Source organism: Phyllostomus hastatus, unplaced genomic scaffold (genome assembly GCF_019186645.2).
Source record: "Phyllostomus hastatus isolate PE091 unplaced genomic scaffold, TTU_PhHast_1.1 phas_scaffold_28, whole genome shotgun sequence".
In the NCBI taxonomy this organism is placed as follows: Eukaryota; Metazoa; Chordata; class Mammalia; order Chiroptera; family Phyllostomidae; genus Phyllostomus; species Phyllostomus hastatus.
In genome coordinates this window covers 7,114,136-7,138,982 of record NW_025334022.1, presented here as the reverse complement: position 1 = coordinate 7,138,982, position 24,847 = coordinate 7,114,136, and the positions used below count along the sequence as shown (strand labels likewise).

The window sequence follows — 24,847 nt, the reverse complement described above, 5'->3', positions numbered from 1 at the left end:
ATTTGAAATTAAAATAAAGCATTTAAAAATCTAAAAGAATGAAAAATAAAAGACACAATATAGTGAATTAATTGGAATACACTTGAAAAAAAAGAAATGTTAAAGAGCTATGCAAGAGAAGAAAAGAACACAAATTCTGAAGAAGAACAAGGTGGAATTTGTCTCAGTGGAGTTTGGTGTTTGCTTTCTTTCTTCTTCTGAATCTACCTCTGGCTTTTTTTCAGCTCAAGATCCATAAGTACATCATGCAACTTCTAGCACCACCATTTTACCACCTTCACCTGCCTATGGAGGGGGCTTGTATTACCTTTTGGAGGATGGGACCCATCAGTCTCCCCTGGGAGGCATTGTTCAGTCTTCTGGGAAAACTGTGGTTGTGTTCTCCTGCTCCTACGCCACCCATCTTGGTCTGCCCCATCTTATATCCAGTAATGTATAGTTTCTGGTGAACTAGTTGTCTGTTTCAAGGGAGGGGCCAACCTGTATAGGAGGGTCACCTCTTTCCTACTTGGTGCTCTTGGCAGCTATGTGAGAGCTGAAGCTGTGGGGAGGTGGCTTGATTACCACTTGCTTTGCTGACCTCAGTGGAATAGGGCCCTAGGAACCAATGTATTCTGTCTCCCTGAGAAAAGTTCAAAACAGTCCTTTCAGAGATTCTCTTCCTGCCTTTCTCCTGTGGATATGCACTCTGCATGGAGTTCTTGAGTCTGTCCTGCCTGTTCTGCCAGTCTTGTAGGAGGTAGAGGCTGGGTAATCCTTCCCTTCCCAGAGGTTTCATTTCTACCAAGAAATGGGCTCTGCCTGGCTATAAATAATCTCAGGTACTCAACTCTTTCCTATCTAATCCCCAGCCCCCTGTCCTCATAGTAGACCCAGTCCCAAACTTTGTTTTGCATAACCCCTGGCTAGCCGAGCTGGGCTGGGACCAGAAATCCCTTTGCTGTATAATTTTCTGATTTCCTTACCCAGCTGTATTCAGTAGGAGCAAACCATGGTCTCAGTCTTGTCCCTTTGTTGGCATGGCAGTTACACACAGGGTCCTTGCCAAGCATGTTTCAGCTCCCCTATTGCAAAGTCTTTATGAGGCATACCCACTGCAGCACCAAGTCACTGTCTGGCTTTCCACCCATACCACCTTTCTACAAAGCCAGAGTCTCTCAAGGGCATGGCTGGTCTCTCAGCCTGCCTCTGCCCAACCCAGGTGCAGATAGAGTCCTCCCCTCTCTCTCTGGCAGTCTCCCAGTTGGCATTTGGTGCTGTAGCTATGAATGATGAGCTCCTTGCAGTGTGTGACCTCACACAATCTCCCAAATCATTCCTGGCCTTAGTCTGTAGGCTCCCCTCTTGGGACTAGGGCCCCCTGCTTTGAGAGGAGAGGGAGCCACAATTTATGATCGATCTCCCTGCACCTACAGACACCACACATGGGGTGTTTCCCCTTCAATTTATAAAATCTCCTTACTGTCCATTGTGAAGCGTTTTCTGTACTCCTTGGCTCAGACTTTCTAGTCAGCTAAGATTCCATTGATTGTTCAGGTCTTTTGTCAGAAGATCACCTGAGAATCTGAGTTGGGTGCTAGATCAAATGGACTCAGCTTCCACCTACTTGGCTGCCATCTTGAAAAAGCTGATGCCTGCATCTAAACATGTCTTAATTTTACCTTCATTTTTGAAGGATGGTTTCTGCTAGGTAACTAGAACTCTTAATTTTTAAGGATTTTTTTTTTTAATTTACAGTACCTTGACATTGTAAACCCATTGCCTTCTGACCTCCATGGTTTCTGATGAGACATCAGTTGTTATTTATTTAAAATCCCTTCTTTGTGATGAGTTGCTTCTTTTGAAACTGTAAAAGACACCGGCATTCAGCTGCCTGTAACTACCAAACCCAATAAGCAATGACAGGGATAGAATCTTTATGGGTGCTTTATTCAGATGACCGGTGATCTGAGAAGATGGTGGGTTCATACCCTAACACACCATCTTGTCTCTTCTTTCCAGGCCAATGTTTTTATACCAGGGAATAAACAAGGTGTGGTGAGGGCTTTGAGATTTAGGGAGGATTAGGTGAAAGAAGCTGCAACATTCCTGTCCTGGGCAGTTAGCTATTCCCAGGGGAGAGTGGTCATCTGTCTCTCCCTGGAACATAAAGGCCTGGATGCCTCCAGTTGTCTCCAGGCAGTAATCTTTAGCAGTGCCCCAAGAGCCCGGCTCTTTTCCTAGGAGCCAGGATGGGCCTTATCTTTAGTTTCTGAAACAAAAGCTTTAACATACACATTACTTGCAAGGCTTATAACTTTTTACCTTGAACTAAAATTTTCCATTCTTGAGTCCCCTATCACTTTCTTGCAGAACAGATTGTCTCTATATCTTTGACTGTTGACAGTTTGATTTAAATTTGTAGTGAATCTCTTTGAAGTTATCCTACCTGGAATTCATTGAACTTCTTGAATGTGTAGATTCGTATATAATCCAACTTGGGATGTTTCATGCTACTATTTCTTCAAATATTCTCACTTACTTTCTTTTTTCCTGTAGTACTTCAGAAATACACAGTTATCAAAGCTGCACACATTTCACTTGGCATCTCCAGCACCTTCAGCTTTCTGTGCCTGGTCTATTTGGCATTTCCTTTTTCTACAGGGTTATTCCCATCCTTGCCAGCATCAGCTTTCCCCTTCTTCCTTTGGGTACCTTCTCCCTTCTTTGCAGGGGGCTTTGTAGGTTTGGGCTCTGGCTTTGGAGGAGCAAGTTTAGCCAATAACCTGGAAGGTCTTCTCTGTGGTTTGTTCTTCACCTCTAAGATTGCCTTCAACCTTTCTCTTGGTCATGATAATGAAGGTGGCAGGACATACGGGTCTGGGTGTATGATGCAGCAGAGTGTGGACTTTGTTCGGTCCAGGGGTTGTTCTTACCTCTTCTTCACACTGCTCACTCAATTCTTTTTTTAATGTGAATATCCAGTTTTTCTTTCAGTGTTTTTCTGAAAAACAATCCTTTCCCTATTGAGTTGTCTTTTCACTTCTGTAATAAGCCAACTGACCATATAAGTATGAATATATTTCTGGATCCTCTACTCTGTTTTGTTGATTTGCTTATCTATCCATATGCCAATACCAAACTGTCTTGATCACTGTAGCTTTATAATAAGGTTTGAAACCAGGCAGTGCAAGTTTGTTTTAACTATTTTAATTTTATTGCTTCCTTATACATTTTGGAAACAGTTTGTAAATGTTTGAAAATACTTCTGGAATCTTGATTGGAATTGCATTTAGTCTATAGATTAACATTAATAATATTGAATCTTATTTTACATGTCTATGATATATTTATTTTTATGTCTTTAATTTCCCTTAACAATGTCTTGTATATTTTAGTGTACCAGTTTTATTATTTCTAATAGAAGCTTTTTGGTAGGTTCTTCAGAATTTCTATATGCACACAATTACAGTGTCTTTTCAAAGAGAAAACTTTATGTTTCCATTTCCATTTTATGTGCCTATTAGTTGTTTTTTCTTTCTGTCCTGGCTAGGACCTCCAACACAATATTCAATAGAAGTGGTGACAGCAAAGTGGTGAGATCAAATCCTCCCTGCCTTGTTTCTGTTATTAGGGGGGAAGGATTCAGTTTCTTACCACTAAATGTGATATTAGTTCAGTAGTTGTCATTATGGAGGTAAATTTGTATGAAATGAACAGCTGACAATGTCTGGGGGCATTCTTTTTCTTTTACAACAAAATCAGTTACTTTTCTTTAAAAGAAACATTAAAAAGTATGCAAGAATAAATACTATGATTAAACACACATAAATGGGATATGCATAATTTGCATTGAAACCCACATGCAAAGTTCGTTGATCACCTGACAGTAAAAGAACTGGCATATTTAAGATACTTAAGAATATCAGATACAGACTGCAAGTAGTAGTAACAACAGTGAGCTCTTAACCTATTTTAGATACTAAATATTTAAAAATGTTATTTGTCTTCTCACTGTCAGAGAGATGCAAATTAAAACCACAATGAGATACCACCTCACACTGGTCAGAATGGCCATCATAAACAAATCAACAAACAAGTATTGGAGAGGATGAAGAGAAAAGGGAACGCTAGTGCACTGGTGGTGGGAATGCAGACTGGTGCAGCCACTGTGGAAAACAGTATGGAATTTCCTCAGAAAACTAAAAATGGAACTTCCATTTGATGCAGCAATTCCACTGCTGGGATTATACCCTAAGAGCCCTGAAACACCAACCCAAAAGAACCTATGCACTCCAGTGTTCATAGCAGCACAATTTACAGTAGCCAAGTGCTGGAAGCAACCTAAGTGCCCATCAGTAAATGAATGGATAAAAAAACCATACATTTACACAATGGAATTCTACGCAGCAGAGAGAATGAAGGCGTTTATACCCTTTGTGACAGCATGGGTGGAACTGGAAAGCATTATGCTCAGTGAAATAAGCCTGGTGGTGAGGGACAAATACCATATGATATCACCTTTAACTGGAACATAATGGACAAAAGGAAAAAGCAAACAAAATATAACCAGAAACATTGAAATTAAGATCAATCTAACAATAGCCAGAGGGAGGTGGGAGGGGACAGTGGGGAGAAAGGTTTTCAGGAACTACTATAAAGGACACATGGACAAAACTGAGGGGGAGGGTGGAAGCAAGGACTGGAGGTGGGTTTGGATGGGGTGGTGGTGGGGAGTGGTGGGGGGGAAATGCAGACAACTGTAATTGAACAACAGTAAAGTAATTAAAATGTTATGTGTCTTTCATTCTCAAAATGTTGGTGTTTAGCTCTTCTTTTTTTTATTGTTCAAATACAGTGTCTACATTTTCCCCTACCATTCCCTCCCACCCTACCCATCTCTACCTCCCACCCTCGAATCTACCCCCTTTGGCTTTGTCCATGTGTCCTTTATATATGTTCCTTGACTGCCCTTCCTCTATTTTCCCCCATTATCCCTCTCCCTCCTTCCCTTTGGTTACTGTCAGTTTTTTTTCCTTATTTCAATGTCTCTGGTTCTATTTTGCTTGCTTGTTTGTTTTGTTGATTAGGTTCCACTTATAGGTGAGATTATATGGTGTTTGTCTTTTACTAACTGGCTTATTTCACTTAGCAAACTGTTCTCCCGTTCCATCCATGCTGTTGGGAAGGGTAGGAGCTCCTTCTTTCTTTCAGCTGCATAGTATTCTATTGTATAAATGTACCACAGGTTTTTGATCTACTCATTTACTGGTGAGCATTTAGGTTACTTCCAGCACTTGGCTCTTGTAAATTGTGCTGCTGTGAACATTGAGATGTATAGGTTCTTTTAGATTGGTGTTTCAGGGTTCTGAAGGTAAGCCCAGCAGTGGAATTGCCAGGTCAAAAGGCAGTTCCATTTTTAGTTTTCTGAGGAAATTCATACTGTTTTTTACCCACTCATTTACTGATGGGCACTTAGGTTGCTTCTTATAAGTGTTGGGAAGAGGAAAGGATGGTGAGACAGGAAGGTGTAAACAGGGTCAAGGAATCTTGTCCCACTTTGTTTAGATGTCAGATGTTTCCCTTCATATCTTCTAAATTAAGTGATGCTTTTTCTTCTGTGACTAACTTTTAAAGTCCGTGCATTACTCTTCTCTGCATACAACAGTGAAACTCAGTTCTCACTGGGAATTTCACCAAGAGACCCCAGGTGATGCACAAAGCACCCTACTCACTGGGTAGGCCTGGTGTTTGCCTCGTTTCCAACAGCAAGACAAAATACCAGCATGTGCATGTACATGGCCAAACCGTAGGGTTACAACAGGCACAGAAAGGACCATGATACAGGACTCATGACATAAATGCCCACCTGTGTTCTCTAACACAGCTATGTCTCTTTTCTTCATTTTCTTATGGGAGAAAATCCCTTTTCTTTTCTAAGGCAAGCTCCTGTCATTATTATTCTGCTTAAATCTGATTACAATGTAAGAACCAACATTTACACATATCTGTTCATTTCCCCATTCTATAATGGGGAAACATCTATGAGTCTATACTCAGTTAAAATGATAGAACCTGTTGCCAAAAAACACATTTTGATTTGTCCATATTTTTCTCAACCCAGTTCCTAAGTTTGTATGGAGCCTTGAATGCATGTGTGAGGAAGCAGCTAGTGTCGCAGTTGAACTACAGGTAACAAGCCAGTAGTCAGGCGTGGGCTGCTCAGAGCAATTTGAGTGCTTATGGTGCCTCAGTGATTATTCTTCCTTTATTCTGAAAATACAAAGCACTGCTTAGGAAAACAGACAACTACCTATGGTTTCAAGACCAAGGTCCTGGGGTAGTCCCTCTGGTCTGTCACCCAGGAGGCCCAAGGGTGCTGGCACCAGCCTTAGGACTTGAGGGACACACTCAGCACTTTGGGGGCCCTCAGCCATGGGTGTTGATTACACCCCAGGTGAAGAATCACAGCTTGTCGTTGGTCATTTTTAGAAACTGGGTAGACATGCTGGATGCAGCCCCCTTTTTGTCCTTTTCGGTTGAACAGGAATTTGTAGTAGCTGCCCTCTGCACAAATTGCAGTGAAAGCATTTGCCTCTGTTCCAAAGGCACAAATGCATAGACAGCCCGAGGGAATCTGAAACTTGGAAAAGCTCTGGTTGGAACTGAAATATTTTGGAAGGAAACTAGCTCATGCCAAACTAGACTGTTTATTCCTTTTTGGATCTTCAGCAGCAAAAATGTGCGTTGTGCTCTGGTCACTGGACACACAGATAACGGACAAGTACAGTTGAAGTTAATGCAATAAATATTAGCTGCTTGAGATCCTCTTTGTAGTTCTTTGATTAAATACCCTGATGAAATATCCAAATTAGGTCACATTCTGAGGTTTTATGTGAACATGAATTTTGAGAGGACACTATTCAAACCACTGTCTCCATAGTGGTATATTTATGAAAATTTCTTATTTGTACTTTCAAAGGACACCAAGAAAATTATTTTCATTTTAATATATTTTGGTCTATATGCCAAATTTAAATAGTTTATGGGCAAATATTCAGATAAACTAACATTAAAATAGAATTTCTTGAAGTTTTTAAAACACAAAAAATGTAGGACATGATATCACTTTTATTTTTTTATTTTTTTCTGATTTAAGTTTATGAGAATAAAACACGCAATGATTCCATTAGAAAGTGTTTGGAAGAGGAAGGAGGTTGTGACACTGTCCTTAAACTTTTGCATTGCCACACATGTGTCAGGCTAAGTATATAATCTATTTCAGCCTCAAAGAGCTCACAGTTCTGTTGAGACAAATTACAATATAGCATGACTGCAACAGTAGAATTGTACATAAGGCACAGAGAGAATTACCTGTATTGACTTCTAAAACTCTATGTGTGTGTGTGTAAGAGAGGCAAAGAGAGATAGAGCATTAACCAATTAGTTTTGACAGGAAAAATAAGTAAATCAAATAAAATTGTTTATTTCAATTACACTAATTCAAAAATGATGACTCTTCCAGTGTTGTAAAATTGTTCCACTGTATATCCAAAATATTCACATACTTATTCCAAAATGTTGATTCTCTGACCAAATATTTTCTTTTGTTTCTTTTGTATCTGGAGGATCCATTAAAAGTAAAGCTATTACATACCTAATCACAAAATTTCATTGCAGAAAACATACCATAATACCATGAAACAAATATCAGCCTGATTACTGATTTTGCAACTGAAATAATTTGGTACTTTTGGTTCTTACTCTGCCTCAAGGCATTTTTTTTAGACAAGAGAAATTAGCTGTAATAATTTCCTCTGAAAGGTGAGCTGGGTTACTTTGGATTGTTTTTCTTTTTCTTCCCCACCCCCTTACATTTATTGTTGGTTATGTAATGCATTCAGGTGGTTCAAATTTGATCATTATAAAAGAGTATACAGTTAAAAGCTTTCCACTCTATGTGCCCAGACACAGTTTTCCTTCCCAGAAGTAATGTGTTAATATCTCTTGTTTTCACTTCTAGATCTATTTCATGCATATACAGCCATGGACATTTACAAACTCTCTCTTGTTTTATTCCTTGTTTTTGTACTTCTGTTTGTAATTTGCTTTAAATCATTCCATATTTTAACATAAAGAACTACAGCTACATAGTGTTATTTAATTATATGCTATGCCATAATTTTCTTAACCAATTCCCTATTGATGAATATGTAGCTTGTTTCCTGCTTTTCCTATTGCATTTCTACAATGAATAAGCATTTAAAGAATCATTTCAGATATATACTATCTACAGGATAAATTTCTAGAAAATGAACTACTGGTTTAGATGTTATATACCTTTGTCATTATGATGGATATGCCTTATTGCTCTTTATAGAGGTTGTACCAATTTACACTTATACCAGCAATAGAGACAAGTGGTTTTTCACCAACTTTCACCAATACATTGTGCTGTCAATATTATATGTTTCCTGGATATGATAGGAGAAAAATATCTCATTGTGGTTCTAATTTATATTTATGTTCTGAGTAAAGTTTAGTATCTTATTATATATTGAAGACTCTGTAATGTTTATAAAAATTTATTCTTTAGGATTCTTGGGATTTTACTGGATTGCAGGGTACAATGTCTTTTTTCCTGAACATACCAATGGGCATGTTCTTTTATGCAAGAACAATTGTAATTAAAAAGTGCATGTTTAGATAAAATAAATGTTGAGACATTTTATGTGTTTAAAAAAAAGTTCATTAGCTTTTCATAATTTACTTATATAGCTAAAATATCATGGTTGACAAACAACTAAACCAACATTCCTTAGTAATTTTAAATAATTTAAATTACTCATAAGTTGAACTTAATATTTTGTAACTTCTTAATATACATTGTATTTTATTTTATTTTTTACATTTATTTTATTAAAATAACATAATTGAGGTACCATTGCATAACTGTATTTCATCAGGTACAATAAAAACAAAATTAAAGCCCAAATCATCAAGAAAATATATTTCTTGTATTCCTGGCTTCCTTGCATACATATGTGATTATTGAGAGACTAGGCTGGCCGGTGGACCCACCCCATAGGGGCAGCTCCTGAAAGAAAAAATTCAGCATGATAGAAGACTGCTTCCTGAGACTGGGAGGGGCAGGCCAGGCACCTCCTCTGAAAAACCATCCCAATGCCTTGGAGATCTCCAAGAAATGGAAGTGTCCCCAAACTCAAGTTCCATAGTACCAAAGCAGACTCCTTTAACTGGTTGTGATATCAACAGTCCTGGGCTGTTTGGTGCATTATATGCAAAACTACCTGTTTGGTGCCATACCATTCTCTCTGATGAAAAGTACTTCCTGTGATATAAGTATTTTTCATAGGACCTGCTACTCAAAATTCATCCATGTATCTCCTCATCAGGGCTGGTTTGCCTACCATCATTTCCCCTCTGGCTGCTTTTTTTTACCCTAAAAGTACTCAGTTAACCAATAGCCTGGGGCCCAGATCATACATATATTGCCATCAGCAGCCACTGGTACAGCTAGAAGGGGCACAGCTGATGAGCATGGAGGACACGGGTCCCAGGGAGTAAGACAAACCAGCATCATGAATGGCATGTCTCTTCCAGGGCCAGACAGGGTAGAAAAGCAGACAGCATGAAGTAAGGCCCTATGAGTAGTCTAGAAAGTCCTTAGCAGGAGCTTCTCTGAAAACGAGCTCTCTGTTCCCATAGAAAGGGAGCAGAAGGGTGATGTCTGCTGACTTCCCTTTTTCCCCTGGTGGCATAAGTGGAGGTGCAGTCAGCTACAAAACAGGCAGTCTAGGGGACATGATCAGCATTGATATCCTCGGTGTGGGCTGCCTGATGCAGAGTTAGCTCAGAAGTGCTATCTTGATTTTTGGTGGAGTGTTGGAGTAGCGCAGTGGAAGGTAGGATCTTGGGAAAAAGAAACCTGTCTTCCTTTCTTCACATAGCCTGTGACAAGCTGCTTCATTGCTTTGGGGCAGTTCTTGTATAGCTTACTAAGGTCTGGGGAGGCATACTCTTGGCACACCATAAAGATGATCTGATCTCAGTTGTTGATGTGGGAATAAGGTAACTCCCCTGCCATAAGCTCATACAGCACAATGCCATAGGAGTAGACATCAGAATGGAAGCTGAAAGGGTTATTATTCTACATTTGGATTACCTCTGGGGCCATCCACAGAATAAAGTCAGTGGGTTCAACATGCTGAGAACCACTACAGTGTGACTTTACTGTTGCTAAACCAAAATCTTCAAATTTCACTGTCAGGCCTTCATGGAAAAATATAATGTTGGATTTCATGTCTCTTTGGATGATGTCCTTTGTATGCACTTATTCCATTCCCCGAGCCATCTTCTTGGCAATGTCAATCAACTGGAACATCTGGAACTTTGTCTCTTGGACATGCAAGTGATTCTAGAGGCTGCTGCCTTCGCACCATTGGGTCACAATCGCCACATTGTCTTTCATTGTGTACCCCGTGAAGACTAAGATGTTCATGCACTGTGTTTTGCACAGGACAGCTACTTGTTGCGCGTGGGTCACCGGCTAGCAGTGACCACGGCACACTGTGGATGGCTCGACGATAAACACGCGAGAAAAAACATGCACAGAGACAAACTGGTTTCTGTGGAGAAGTAGGGACGAAATGGCCACCCCTTCTAGTGAGGAGCGCGCCGATTTACAGTCCATACCTGCTTTTATTGGGCTCATGCTACATAATAACTCAGGTAACGTACAATACTCATTAGGGGAAGTAAGGAACATATAAAACAAAGAACTCTGCCGGTCTATTGAGTTGGGGGTCAAAGAGCTGTAAGGCTGAGGAACAAACTAGCTTCCTCCTAAGACCCTCCTCATTCAACTAAGAGCATTCTTGGACAAAGAAGGTTTCACAGTAATTTACATGTTCTTTCTTAGGCCTGATCACCCCGGGAAATCCGCACTTCCCAGTACCGAACTGTACTTCCCCGTCATTGTTTCAGGCTTAGGTGGAGCGCGGGAACTAAGGCCACCGAGAGATAAGGAGATTTTCTTCCGGACGCTGAGAACTCAGACTTTGTCAGAGCCGAGGAGTGAGGGTCCATCACCCCCCTTTTGCTGCAGCCCCCCCAAGTCCTTCTTTTGGGGGGGCCTCCCAAAAGTGATCGTGCCTGGCTTGGGTTGTTCCCCCCGTGGGGAATCTTACCCGTCTTTGGCTAACCGACCAAGCTTTTTTGGGGTTCAGCAGCAGAAACAGCATTACTGCCAGGGAGATAAGCCTTTGTCTCCTTGCTGGCTCACGGTTCCAAGGGCGTTCCCTTAGCTTTAGCCTAGGCGGGGGTCTCAGCTTCTAATACCAGTCAGGGCGGTTCCCAACAGCTACTTTGTTCCTGAAGGGCTGGAACTGCTCAGGTGTGGGATCAACAATCTTTAGGATACTTACTGTAATGTCTCCATGCCACTTGCCCTTATAAACAGTTCCAAAGGAGCCTGACCCAATCTGAGTTGAGAGCATCACCTTACTGGCTTGTTTCCCAGTGATAGCTTTAATCTCTCTGTCTTTGAGGCCTAATTTTGTTTTTCTCCTGGGTGCCAGATCCTGGTGCACACTCTCTCTGTGCTAGTATAGTGGTTTTTGAGCTGTGACCAGCCCATTGGGCTTAGATTGTTGGGACTACTGGACAAGACTGAAGGTGAGACTGATTCACTGTGACTTTGAATTGCATCCCCAATCATCCTGCTGTCCACAGGCAGGGTGGTGCTGACCACATGGACATTTGGTGTGGACATTGACCTCTGACTCTAGGAGTGGGAACCTTCAGAGGAGGGGCTGGATGTGCTGAATGTGGAAGTGTGAGGTGTGGAGTATCTGCTGGGAACTAACAGGCATCCAGGAAACAGACTCGCATCAATGTATTGTAAAAGAAGGTAGTATTGGGACCCCCCATCACCAATAGTGGAATTTGGAAACAATAAGAGTTGTCTGGCATTACTCCAGTCCACACACTTAGTAGATACTTTGGTGCTACAGTGCGCATGAAATTTGTAGTAACAAGTCTGACATCGAAATCCATTTTGCAGGATCTTCTGACATATGTCACAGAAGGCAAGCATCAGGAACGTCTTCCGAGCAAAGCTGTGTGTTGTGAGGGTAACATGATCTAGGCTATCTACTTGAAGTTCTTCTCCAATCAGTGAGGCAGCATCAGTATTCCAATTTAAATGTGCTTTTCTACCTTTGTGTTCATGAAGTCTGAACACTTTCAGGAGAAAGAGAGGGAGAGAAACATCAGTGTGTGGTTGTCTCTTGTGCACCCCCTACTGGGGACTTGGCCCACGATCCAGGCATATTCCCTGACTGGGGATTGAACCAGTGACCCTTATAGTTTGCAGGCCAGTATTCAATCCACTGAGCCACACCAGCCAGGGCATACATTGTATTTTATGAACATTTATTTCATATCCCAAGAAAAACAATTATTTTTTACTGAGAAACTTACCAATATGTTAGAATTTACACAGAATTATTTAAAATTATATATTTTTATATTTAATATGTATTTGTAATTTTCCTTCTCAACTCTTAAGCCACATTACAGAAAGTTTTGAAGTTCAGTGTATATTTAAATGTGTTGGTTGATATGTAAATGGCTCTGGACTCTTGCATCATACAACAAATCTTTCTCAAAGCTTTGTCCGTTGCACTGTAGATCACTACTGTTATAATACTTCATGTCTGCCATGTATCATCATTAGTTATTTATGTGTCTGACCTTCTAACTAGATTGTGAACTTCTAAGGAACAGGTAGCAAACACAAGGTCCATGGGCCAAATCCGGCTTTCCACCTTGTTTTATCCAGCCCAACACTTTGTTTCTACTCAGCAGCAGTGCTGAGCTCTCACTTAGCTGTTAAGGAGTAGTTACATTTCTACAGTACTAAAATTACATTCGGCCCTTTGAAGGCAACAGCGAGGCTGATATGGCCCCCAGGAAAAATGAGTTTGACAGCCCTGTTCTAGAGGATATAATTTGTATTCCCCTTCAGAACTAAGAGCACTGCATATATCACATATTCATAAAATGCTTGGTGAATTGAATAGAATCATAGTTACACTGGGTTCTAAAGTGGCATTTTTAAAAACATTTTTCCACATATTGTTTGATTTTCATTTTATGTTAAGTCTTATGATAATGTTGGCCAAGTTTGCTTTCTGCTAATATTATTGACTTTGTATTGAAAAGAATTACTCAAAATGCCCCTGAAATAATAGCATTGAAGAGGTAGTTTTTTAAATTGTGCATAATACCTTGCTGTTCTTAATTGTTTCCATCAAAGCCCTAGTTAATTATAGACACAGGTAGTTATAAATGTTTATTTGGCAATGGTGGGTAGATTGAACATTTTGGAAAAGTATATTAATTGTTTCATCTCAGTAAAATTCCCAGTTTAGGTAGGCAATTTTGAAATGTGCAATTAAGGTTTGGGTCATTGATAATATTAACTAATTTAGAAGGTTCTGTAGCAGAGTGAACAACTTTACAAATGCCTAAGATTTTTTTAGTTTTATATTTTATTGAAATAACTGTGATTAGAGAAGATGGTAGCAAGGTAGGTGGGAGTGGAGCCCAGTTCTCCTTGTGCCCAACTGGAACACCTAGCCTATCTTCTGAGGAACAGAGTGAACAGCCAATGGAATCACAGCTTATATGAAGTTTGGAGGCCAAACATTGCAGAGGACATTGAAAAACAGATGCTAAGGAGATTGCACTGGGACAGTAAGGTCCCTGGGATCTGCATGGGGACCAAGGCTGCTGAGGCCCCTGACCTGGCACTTGCCGAAGTATATGGGGAGGAGAGTTAGAGCACCAGCACCCTCCAATACCAGAGCAGGGAGAGCAGCTTGGCACGAAGAGGGACCTGGATGCTAGAAGTCACTGGGGGGAATAGAGGTGAGGTGGAAGACACACAGAGGTGGTACACATCTGCAGGGACTGTGGACGATGACACCAGAGAAACTGAGGTGCTAGACAACACCGGGAGAAGGAAGGAGATGGGCTGTATTGGACCCTAACAAAGATAGTCTCTGGAGTGGCTGGAAATTTGGGCTGTGCGAAAAGCCGAGCACTTGTTAAGAATGGCAGGCAGCTGCTTTGTAAGGAACTCTCAGCAGCAGCTGGCATACCCCAAGGGAGATTTCAACTTCACATGCCCAGAGACTCTGTAGCTGAATAGAAACATGCATGTGTGGCTTGCCTCAGGCTCTGTGTGCCCGAGAATGACTCATGATGGGCGCCCGGAGAATGAGTGGCTGATTTGAGCCTGGCAGCTCACGGAGGACCTGGCCCAGCAGAGGCCAGGAAATTGTGAACCAGACCTGGTCCCCATCCTCTCAAAACCATAGGAAGGGAGAAAAATGAAGCCCAGCCTGCCTTTTCCTGTGGCATCTAGGAAGACCAGCAGAACTCACTTTAAACTTGTTCAAAGTCTCCAGGAGGCTTTTTTTTTTCTCTTTGGATCCTCTCTTTTTGCTTCTTTTTGGATCCTCTCTTTTTGCTTCTTTTTGGATCCTCTCTTTTTTTTTTTCCTTTTTTTTCTCCCTCCAAGTAAGACAATAAGATGTGGAGTTATGAAGGGTCCAGAGACAGAATGAAAGGATGAGCACAAGGCTAACCCCAAAAAACTGAGAAACTGAGACAAATAACACTTTGCTATCCCACAGAGCTAACATTTTATTGTTTATGTGTATTATTATTATCTCTTCATTATTTTAGCACTTTTATTAGTATTCATTTATTTCTCTTATGTTTAGTATTCCGCCTTTTATTTCTCTGTTTAATTTCGTTGTTTGACTGGTTTTCCTTATTCTGTCTTTATTGTATTTAAATTTTCCTTCTTTTATTTCACCCGTGTTGCAATAACATACAACTCTTGATCATGTACTTTCTCCTGGTTATCCAAATCATATATTTCTAATCATGCTATTGTTCCAGTACTACTATAAATAATTGTTGTTCCATACAATTGTACATACTACACAGAAACCCTCCATGATCTTAGCATACTTCACTTCAATCCCGAGCATTATTATTATTGTGGTTAACTCTATTCTTTCTCATACTACACCTGCTTTCTCTCCTTTACTCTCACTATATCTCAATGTCTAACCTTGCACAAGCACTCTGTTCTCCGGATTCAGCTCACAATCCTCCTCCTCTCTAACAAGAGTCTTATCTGTTTCATCTTTCATAAAAAGTTGCCAGTTGGGTGAAATATCACAATTAATACCATTCTTATCCAAAGAATCTCCTGTCTCTTCTCAACTTGCTGGTACTTTAAATTCCATAAAAATACTCTCCTGCTCTCTTAATCCATTTTGCCTACCCCTTGCGCTGATCACATACCTACTGGAGGAGAAAAGCCACCAACAAAGGAGCCACCAAAGGGTAAAAACCCAACTACAATAAGAGAGCCCACACAAAAGAAGAAAGGGCAAACCTAGAGCATCCAGACAAGGAGATCAAAGAGACCACACCACTGAACCTCATAGAATTCCTACCATTGAAGTTCACCCTACAAAGACAGCTAGCAAAGTGAAACATCAGGAAGTGCAGAAATAAACAAAAAGAGTCACTTAAAATGGGGAAAAACAAAAAGAACATGCAATCAAGGTGAATGAAAGACTCCCAACTAAAAGACCTAAATGCAATGGAGGTAAGCAAACTGTCAGATATAGAATTCAAAATAATGGTTATAAAGATGCTCAAGAAACTCACAGGCAACTACACGGAACTGAGTGAGAACTACATCAGCAAGCAAAAGAAAATAGAAACTATAAAAAACCCCAGGAAGAAATGAACAATAAAATCTTAGAAATAAAAAAAACCCACACACATTGGAAGGAATTACAAGGAGGCTGGATGAAGCAGAGGATTGAATCAGCGAGCTGTAGGACAAGGTAGAAATATCACCCAGAAGGAGCAAGAAAAGGAAAAGAGTCTCAGAAAGAACGAAGAGATGGTAAGGGAGCTGCAAGACGACATGAAATGTAGTAATATCCATATCATAGGGATACCAGAAAGAGAAGAATAAGAGCAAGGAATAGAAAACCTGTTTGAAAAAGTAATGATGGAAAACTTGCCTAATTTGATGAGAGAAAAATCACACAAATCCAGGAAACACAGAGAGTCCCAATCAAGAGAAACCCAAAGAGGCCCACTTCAAGACACATCATAATTAAAATGGCAAAATTCCAAGACAAAGAGAGAATCTTAAAGGCAGCAAGGGAGAAACAGGAAGTAACATACAAGGGAGCCCCAATAGCCTAGCAGCTGACTTCTCAATGGAAATGTTCCCAGCCAGAAGAAAATGGCAAGAAATATTCCAAGTCATGAAAACTAGAGGCCGCAATCAAGGCTACTTTACCCAGCAAGGCTGTCAATTAAGACAGAAGACCAAATAGTGAGCATCCCATACAAAAGAAGTCTAAAAGAATACACCTCGACCAGACAAGCTCTGCAAGAGATACTAAAGGGACTGCTTTAAGAGAAAGAGTGAGAGAGAGAGGAACACAGGCATGAAAAAATGGCAATGAATAAGTACCTATCATTAATAACCTTAAATGTGAATGGATTGAATGCTCCAATCAAAAGACATAGAATAGCTGAATGGATAAGAAAGCATGACTCACATATATGCTGCCTACAAGAGACACACCTCAGGACAAAAGACCTACACAGACTGAAAGTGAAGGGGTAGAAACAAATTTTCCAAGCAAATAATCAGGAAGAAAAAAGCCGGGGTAGCAATACTCATATCAGACAAAATAGACTTCAAGAAAAGGGCAAAAAAAAAAAGACCCAGAAGGTCATGTCATAGTACTCACGAGAAGAATCCATCAAGATAACATAAACATTGTAAATATATATGTACCCCACATAGGAGCACCCAAATACATAAAGAAAATGTTGGAGGACTTCAAGAAAGATATTGACAGCAGCACAAATATAGTAGGGGATTTCACCACCCCACTGTCAAAAATGGATATATTTTCCAAACAAAATATCAACAAAGATATTGTGGCATGGAATGATACCCTAGATCAAATGCACTTCATTGATATGTATATAGAGAGAGCCTTTCATCCCAAAGAAGCAAAATACCCATTCTTTTCAAATACACATGGAACACTTTCAAAGATAGACCACATGATAGGACACAAAACAAGCCTCAACAAATTCAAGAAAATTGAAATCATATCAAGCAGTTTCTGACCACAAGGGACTGAAAGTAGAAACCAACCTCAAGGAAGAAATTCAGAAACACTGAAACTCATGGAGATTGAACAGCATGCTATTAAACATTGAATGAATCAAAAGTGAGATCAAGGAAGAAATCAAAAAGTTTCCGAAAACAAATGAAAATGAACTCACAACAATCCAGAAATTATGGGACACAGCAAAGGCAGTCCTGAGAGGGAAATTCATAGTGACACAGGCCTACCTAGAAAATATAGAAATATTTCAAATAAACAACCTAACCCTACACCTACAAGAACTTGAAGAACAACAACAAAGACAGCCCAGAGCAAGTAGAAGGAAGGAAATAACCCAAATCAGAGCAGAATGTAATGTCATAGAGACTAAAAGCACAGTTCTAAGGATCAATAAAACCAGGAGGTGGTTCTTTGAAAATATAAACAAAATGGAGAAGCCTTTAAGCAGGCTCATCAAGAAAGAAAGAGACCCAAATACCCATAATCAGAAATGAAAGGGGAGACATTACAGCTGATACCACAGAAATACAAAGGATTGTAAGAAATTATTACAAAGAACTTATGGCAAGAAATTTGAAAACACAGGAGAAATGGACAAATTTCTAGAAAAATACAGTCTTTCAAAACTGAATGAAAAAGAAGAAAGCCTGAACAGACCAATAAGAACTGATGAAACTGATGCAGTAATCAAAACACTCCCAACACACAAAAGCCTTGGACCAGGAGGTTTCACAGGAGGATTCTCCAAAGTATTTAAGGTAGAACTAACCCCCATCCTTCACAGATTATTCCAAAAAATTCAAGAAATGGAAGACTCCCAAACTTTTTCTTTATGAAGGCTGCATCATCCTAATCCCAAAATCACATAAAGACAACAAAGAAAGAAAACTACAGTACAGTATCTCTGATGAACATAGACGCTAAAATCCTCAACAAAATATTGGCAAACCACATCCAGCAATATATTAAAAAGATCATACACCATGACTAAGTGGGATTCATCCCAGGGATGCAAGGATGGTACAATATTCACAAATCAATAAATGTAATACATCACATAAACAAACGCAAAGACAAAAATCACATGATCATATCAGTAGGTGTGGAAAAAGCATTTGATAAGGTACAGCACCCATTTATGATAATGACACTCAACAAAGTGGGAAGAGAGGGAGCCCTGGCTGGCGTAGCTCAGTAGATTGAGCACCGGCTGTGAAACGAAGAGAGGGAGCATTCCTCAACATAATAAAGGCCATATATCAGAGATCTACAGCCAACATTGTATTCAATGGGCATAAAAGATGGTGCTTCATTGTTTAACAGAACCCCAAGTTGAATTACTTGCAAAGATTCATCTACGAAAAAAAATTCACTTGGGCACATGATTTTCTTTATTTTTTTAAATTTTTAAAACTATATTTTATTGATTGTGCTATTACAATTGTCTTAATTTTCCGCTTTTGCCCTCTTCCACCCAACACCCCCCCACTCCCTCAGGCAATCCCCTCACCATTGTTCATGTCCATGGGTAACATGTATAAGTTCTTTGGCTACTCCATTTCCTATACTGTACTGTACTTTATTTTTAAAATTCAGTTTGTACCAATTATAGTTGACATTCAATATTATTTTATTTTATGTCCAACATATTTTTTTATTGCTCATCATTTCATATAAAGGATCCTTATGGCAAGTGGGTGATAGGAAGGGCAAAGGAGAAAAGATCCTTAAGTAAAGATGTAATAAAGTGCAGTTAGCACAGGGGCAAAAAATGAAAAGAAATCTGGTTCTTCATCCTGTCTTTTTAATTTGTGGTGCTTAAATCTTTTCTAGACAAGAAAATATTTCAAGTGTTAACATTTATAGTAAATTGTTAATTTTTATTTCAGTATTTTATAACCATTTACTTTCAGAGAGACTGATCTATTGTATATAAATTAAATCACTGATGTTTTTATGTGTTATTTAGTGCATGTGTAGGTTAGATAATGTAGAGAGAGGTCTATGTGAAAAGGACTGATTTCACAAAATCACTCATCCAGTGTGTCACTCACATGTTCTCAAAATGCTTTATGTGAATTACGATATGGGAGTGGCAGTCCTTGCACTGCAGAAATAATACCAATTTTGTAACAACCTAAAATTAAACTTTTCATGGTCTCATTCTTTTCACTCCCCATGATTGAATTTTCTGTCTTTAAGAATAGGTATTTACCTGGCTGGCGTAGCTCAGTGGATTGAGCACAGCCTGCGAACCAAAGTGTCGCAGTTTCGATTCCCAGTCAGGGTACATGCCTGGGTTGCAGGCCATGACTCCCAGCAACTGCACATTGATGTTTCTCTCTCTCTCTCTCTTTCTCCCTCCATTCCCTCTATGGAAATAAATAAATTTAAAAAAATCTTTAAAAATAAAGAGTCCTACTTTCTTTAAAAAAAAAAAAAAAAAAAACAGCCAGAGTACCTGCCTGGGTTGCAGGCCATAATCCTCAGCAACTGCACATTGATGTTTCTCTCTCTCTTTCTCTATCTCGCTCCCTTCCCTCTCTAAAAATAAATAAATAAAATCTTAAAAAATTAAAAAATAAAGAATAGGTATTTATACCATATGATCTCACCTTTAACTGGAACCTAATCAACAGAAGAAAAAAGCAAGCAAAATATAACCAGATACATTGAAATAAAGAACAAACTGGCAGTAACCAGAGGGGAAGTGGGAGGGGGATAACAGGGGGAAGGGGTGAAGCATTTTCAGGAACAACTATAAAGGACACATGGACAAAACCAAGGGGGTTGTGGAAACAAGGTAGGGAGGAGGGTCTGGCTGCGGTGGGGTGGGGCGTGGTAGGGAGTAAATGCAGACAACTAATTGAACAGGAATAAAATAATTAAAAATAAAAAAAATAAAATAACAAGCTATTAAAATTTTTTTAAAAGAATGGGGTATTTACTTAGAGGTACATTTGATGTGTTCAGGCTCTAGGTTAGAGTAAGGTACTTAAAAACTCAGTTATGAATATTGAGAAATACAATAAAGGTGGGAGGAATTTGTCTGATATTAAGGTCTACTATAAAGCTACAGTTAGTCAACATAGCTGTGTTAATTGTAGAAGGATAGACACAGTGGTCAATGAAACAAGAAACAATTATGAAATTGACCTACGTGCATATACCCAGCTAATTTGTAACAGAGGAGGAAAAACAATTTGATAAGGGGAGCATAGTTATTTCAACAAGTAATGCTAGAGCCATTGGACATCCAATGAGAAAAAAATTAACCTTATTGACTGTGGAAGCTGGGGGTGGGTGGGGCAAGGGAGAGCAATGGAGAAAGGGGAAGGACCATCAAGGAAAATGTATGGGGGACACATGGACAAAACCAAGGAAGGGTAGGATCAAAGGTGGGAGGTGGGCATGGGTTTGGAGGGGGTAGTGAGGGAAAAGTGGAGACAACTATACTTGAACAACAATACAAAAATAAGGTGGGTAAAAGACGTGAACATACATTTCAAGTAAAATAATGTATAGATGACAATTAAGTACATGAAATGTTCAAAATCATCACCCATTGAGAAATGCAAATTAAAACCACAATCAATATATCATTATGTACCAGTAAGAATGATTAAAATTAAAAAAATAGTAACAACAACAAATGTTGATGAGGATGTAGAGAATCTGAATCATTCATACATTATTGCTCCTTTGTAGCACATGCTATTTCATAATCATTTCTATTACCTTAATGGTTCATGACATTGCACATCTTTTCATAACTTCTTTTGTGAAGTATCTGTTAAAGACCTTTTTTAATTTTAAATTAGGCCATTTATTTACGTTGTGGTGATATTTAAGATTTTTTAATATTGTACTTGGGACCCAAGTCCTTTACTTACTATGTGATTTACAACATTTTTTCCCAGTCTGTAGGTTTTCTTTTTATTCACTTAACAGTGTTTTTCCCAGTTCAAAAATTTTTAAATTTATGAAATCCAAATAATCCTTTTTATTTCCTGTGGAATGTGTTTTTTCTGGTCTCTAAGGAGTATTTTTTTGCATTAGACAAATTTTATTGTCTAAGTTTTTTGGTCTAAGATTTTCTTCTATACTCTCATAAAAACCTTATAGTTTTAAAGCTTATATTTAATTGTATCTTCCATTTTGTGTTAAATTTTGTATAAGATGTAGTATATCATTTAAGATTCTTGTTTTTGTATATAGAGTTCCAAATTTCTCCATTGAATTGTTTTTGTACTTTTGTTAAAAATCACTGGATCGTATTTGCATGCTTTTACTTCCTGGCTATTCTTTTAGGTTGATCTGTGTGTGTATCTCTTCATTAATACCATTCTGTGGCTTTGTTGTTAAGTCTTAAAATCCTTTAGTGAGTTTCTTACTACTTCATTTTAATTTTATGTTTTTTCACATAAATTTTAATAATTGTCTTTCTATTTCTACAAAAATCACTACTAAGATTTTGGTTGGTATTACACCAAATGTATGTATCATTTTGGGCAAAGTTGACATATTTACTATGTTGTATCTTCCAATCCACAAACACCATTTATTTATATTGTCTTTAAATTCTTTTGTGAGCATTTTATTGTAAAAAATGCTTAAAAACATAAAACTTTTCATATTTTTTTAGATTTACATTACAGTATTTTATTTGTTGGGGTAGCTGCTGTAAATGATCTTTTTTAGTTTCAGTTTTCAATTGCACATTCCTACTATATAAGAATAAAATTGAATTTTTCACTTATTTATATTAATTAATTTTAAATTGATTTTTGCATGTTGTTCTTTTATGCTACAGCCTTGGTGAACTCATTTATTACTTCTAGGAGATGTTTTGTAGATTCCCTGGAATTTTTTACATATAAAATCATATAATCTGTGAATTAAGACCTTTTTATTTCTTTTTTCCAATATGTATGATTTGTATTTCTTTTTCTTATCTAATTACTGTTAAAGAAGAAAAATTCAATCGAATACTAGCCTGAGACAACAAAGGATTGGCAGAAAGTTGTACTGGTTTGGTATACATTTGGTAAATGTAATAGTTGTACATTGGTCTACCAGTGACAAAGATCTAATTGGCCTGCTTGCTTGATTCATGAGTCATGAAGCATTCCATCTGGCATGGTGAGAGGTGATCTGAGAAACTGTACACACAATATGGAAGGCTTTTATAGGCAGATAATGGGTGGGACAAGAAAGTTATTAGCAAAATACATAAAAAATGTTTCAGGCAAGGTCACTTTCCTTTAGGGAAGGCAGGTGTTTGATCAGGCAGATTGCCCCAGCTTTGTTGCGGGGGGTGGGGGGGCGGGAATGGAGAGGGCCCATGAGACATATTACTTCATTGGTAGTTACTGTAAAATTCTAGATTTACTGATTAAGATTACATTTCTGAAGAAGGTTGAAGGTGCAATTGAGTTAGATATTAAGTTTAAGTTTGGTGTTTTGAGTTTTAGCACAAGGGACTCCATTTTGGGTCTGTGATTTTCTTTTTAATGATTCCTCCCTTTTGATCACACTCTCAGCTTGACTGAGAAGTATGATCAAAATTTAAAGCATTGGCACCACTGTCAGCTACCACTCTGTAGTTCTCACAGCTTTTATTGGCCCTCTTTATGAAATTCACAGGTCAGGATGCTCTTGCTTGAATTGATCCTTGTGATAATCTCAGATCACAGCTTCAGTTTCACAATATTTCTTTTCACACTATACAACCCCCTTCAGTGCTCACAGCCCACAGATGAGGCTGGGCAATGGTTCGAGGTTGCAATTTACTCTGGCATGGGTACACTATGAGAGGTGTTTCACAATCTTTAACTTGGTCATTCTATTCATTTCCCTTTTGACATTCCAAAGTTAAGGAGATCATTTGCTTGGTGGACAGTGCTGTGAACACACATGTAAAGCTTTTGAGAATACAATGCACCAGGGAGGTTATTTATAATTATAAGCAAGATAATTACCAATGTTTGAAGTACACATCTGGACCATAGTCCCCAAGACCCAAACCAATCAAAGAAAGACCCTGTTGAAGGAGTCACCATTTTATTTTTTTTAAGATTTTATTTATTTACTTTCAGAGAGAGGGGAAAGGAGGGAGAAAGTGAGGGAGAGAAACATCAGTGTGTGAGAGATATTAGTTTCCTCTCACAAGGCCCCCAACTGGGGACCTGGCCTGCAACCCAGGCATGTGCCCTGACTAGGAATTGAACTGGCAACTTCACAGTCTGGCTCTCAATCCACTGAGCCACACCAAACTTGGCAGGAGTCACCATTTTAAACCAAGTGGCTTGCTCAGTGATGGTATGTAATTGAGTTTCAACTTCCTCAGAAGTATTACTCCAGGTATAGCAGTGGTGTTGGCCACAGCACAGACACTTTTTCCTTAGCTAAAAGAAAATCAAGGACTATCCTATTTTCTAAAACAACTTTGGCCAGAGAGTCTAAGGATTTTTTTTTTTGAGCGGCTGTTGGATTAACTGGATTCTGTAATATTTTCAAGAGCTTATGAGAGGTTCCTGATTACAGCCTCATTTGTATTTACTTCTAATCAGGAAAGTATCTGTGTGTCAGAGGAAGCAAATTCTAAATCATGAGAAACCTAGTAGTTCCTAACTTGAAAATGTAAATTCAGGGAAGTTGACCAATGAGGTATCTCAGTTTTTTTTGTAAGCAATTAGTAGTATAGTTGGATAACCTAAGAGGCATTTCCAGGTTGTAGCCATTCATGTAGCCATTCATAGACCCAAGGAGAGTAATAATAACCACCAAAGACAAAGATGAATTCTCTAAGGCATAAACTACTTCCACTAAGGTGGCACTATTAATGAACAGATGAGCTTTTTGATGATGAAAACTGAAAAGCGATGACAAAATCTGAAAGTTTATAACCCTTGCAATGTAACTCCCAGCAATGACCTGGGAGTTGCAGATGATGGTTTTATCTTTCCAGGATAATACCAGTGAAAATGTACCAATACCATTTTTTTAAATTGATTCCAGAATTGGGGGAAGGGAGGGAGAAAGAGAGGGAGAGAAATATCAATGTGAGAAACATTAATCAGTTGACTCTTGCATGCGCCCCAACTGGGGTCTGAACCCTCAACACAACCATGTGTCTAGACTGGGAATCAGACGCTGGACCTTTGGGTTTGCAGGACAGTACCCAAAAAACTGAGATACAGCAGCCATGGCTGTTCCTCATTTTTGATTGGGGTCCCAGGGGACTTAAGAAACCCTTTTTTTTTTTCATAATATCCCAGAATCATGGATTATTCCAAAGACATACCCACTATCAATGTAAATAATTACAGTTTTTCCTTCTGATAACTGGCATGCTAATTTAAGGGAGTGAAGCTTTGCTTGTTAGACTGATTTAGCTTGTGGAAGGTTTCCTCTTTTGAGTACGTCAGTCATATTTGTTATTAATAGCATAACGAGCTTGACAACTCCCTATTCCATTTCTACAGTATGACCCATCAACAAGCAAGATTAGATTAGAATTATTTTAAAGGGTGTCTTGTAAATCAGGATGTAGTATCACATAATGGAACTTTATAACCTCAGTCATG

At 38.8% G+C, this 24,847-nt stretch overlaps 1 protein-coding gene and 2 pseudogenes across 1 annotated transcript in view; 1 reads left to right on the top strand and 2 right to left on the bottom strand.

The window, feature by feature from the left end:
• The window catches only part of COL4A5 (collagen type IV alpha 5 chain), a 304,752-nt gene that overhangs the window by 48,788 nt on the left and 231,117 nt on the right, over positions 1 to 24,847 (top strand). The gene's annotated exons all lie outside the window — the stretch shown is intronic.
• LOC123805087 lies at positions 2,577 to 2,831 on the bottom strand (annotated as a pseudogene).
• Positions 22,981 to 23,098, bottom strand: LOC123805266 (annotated as a pseudogene).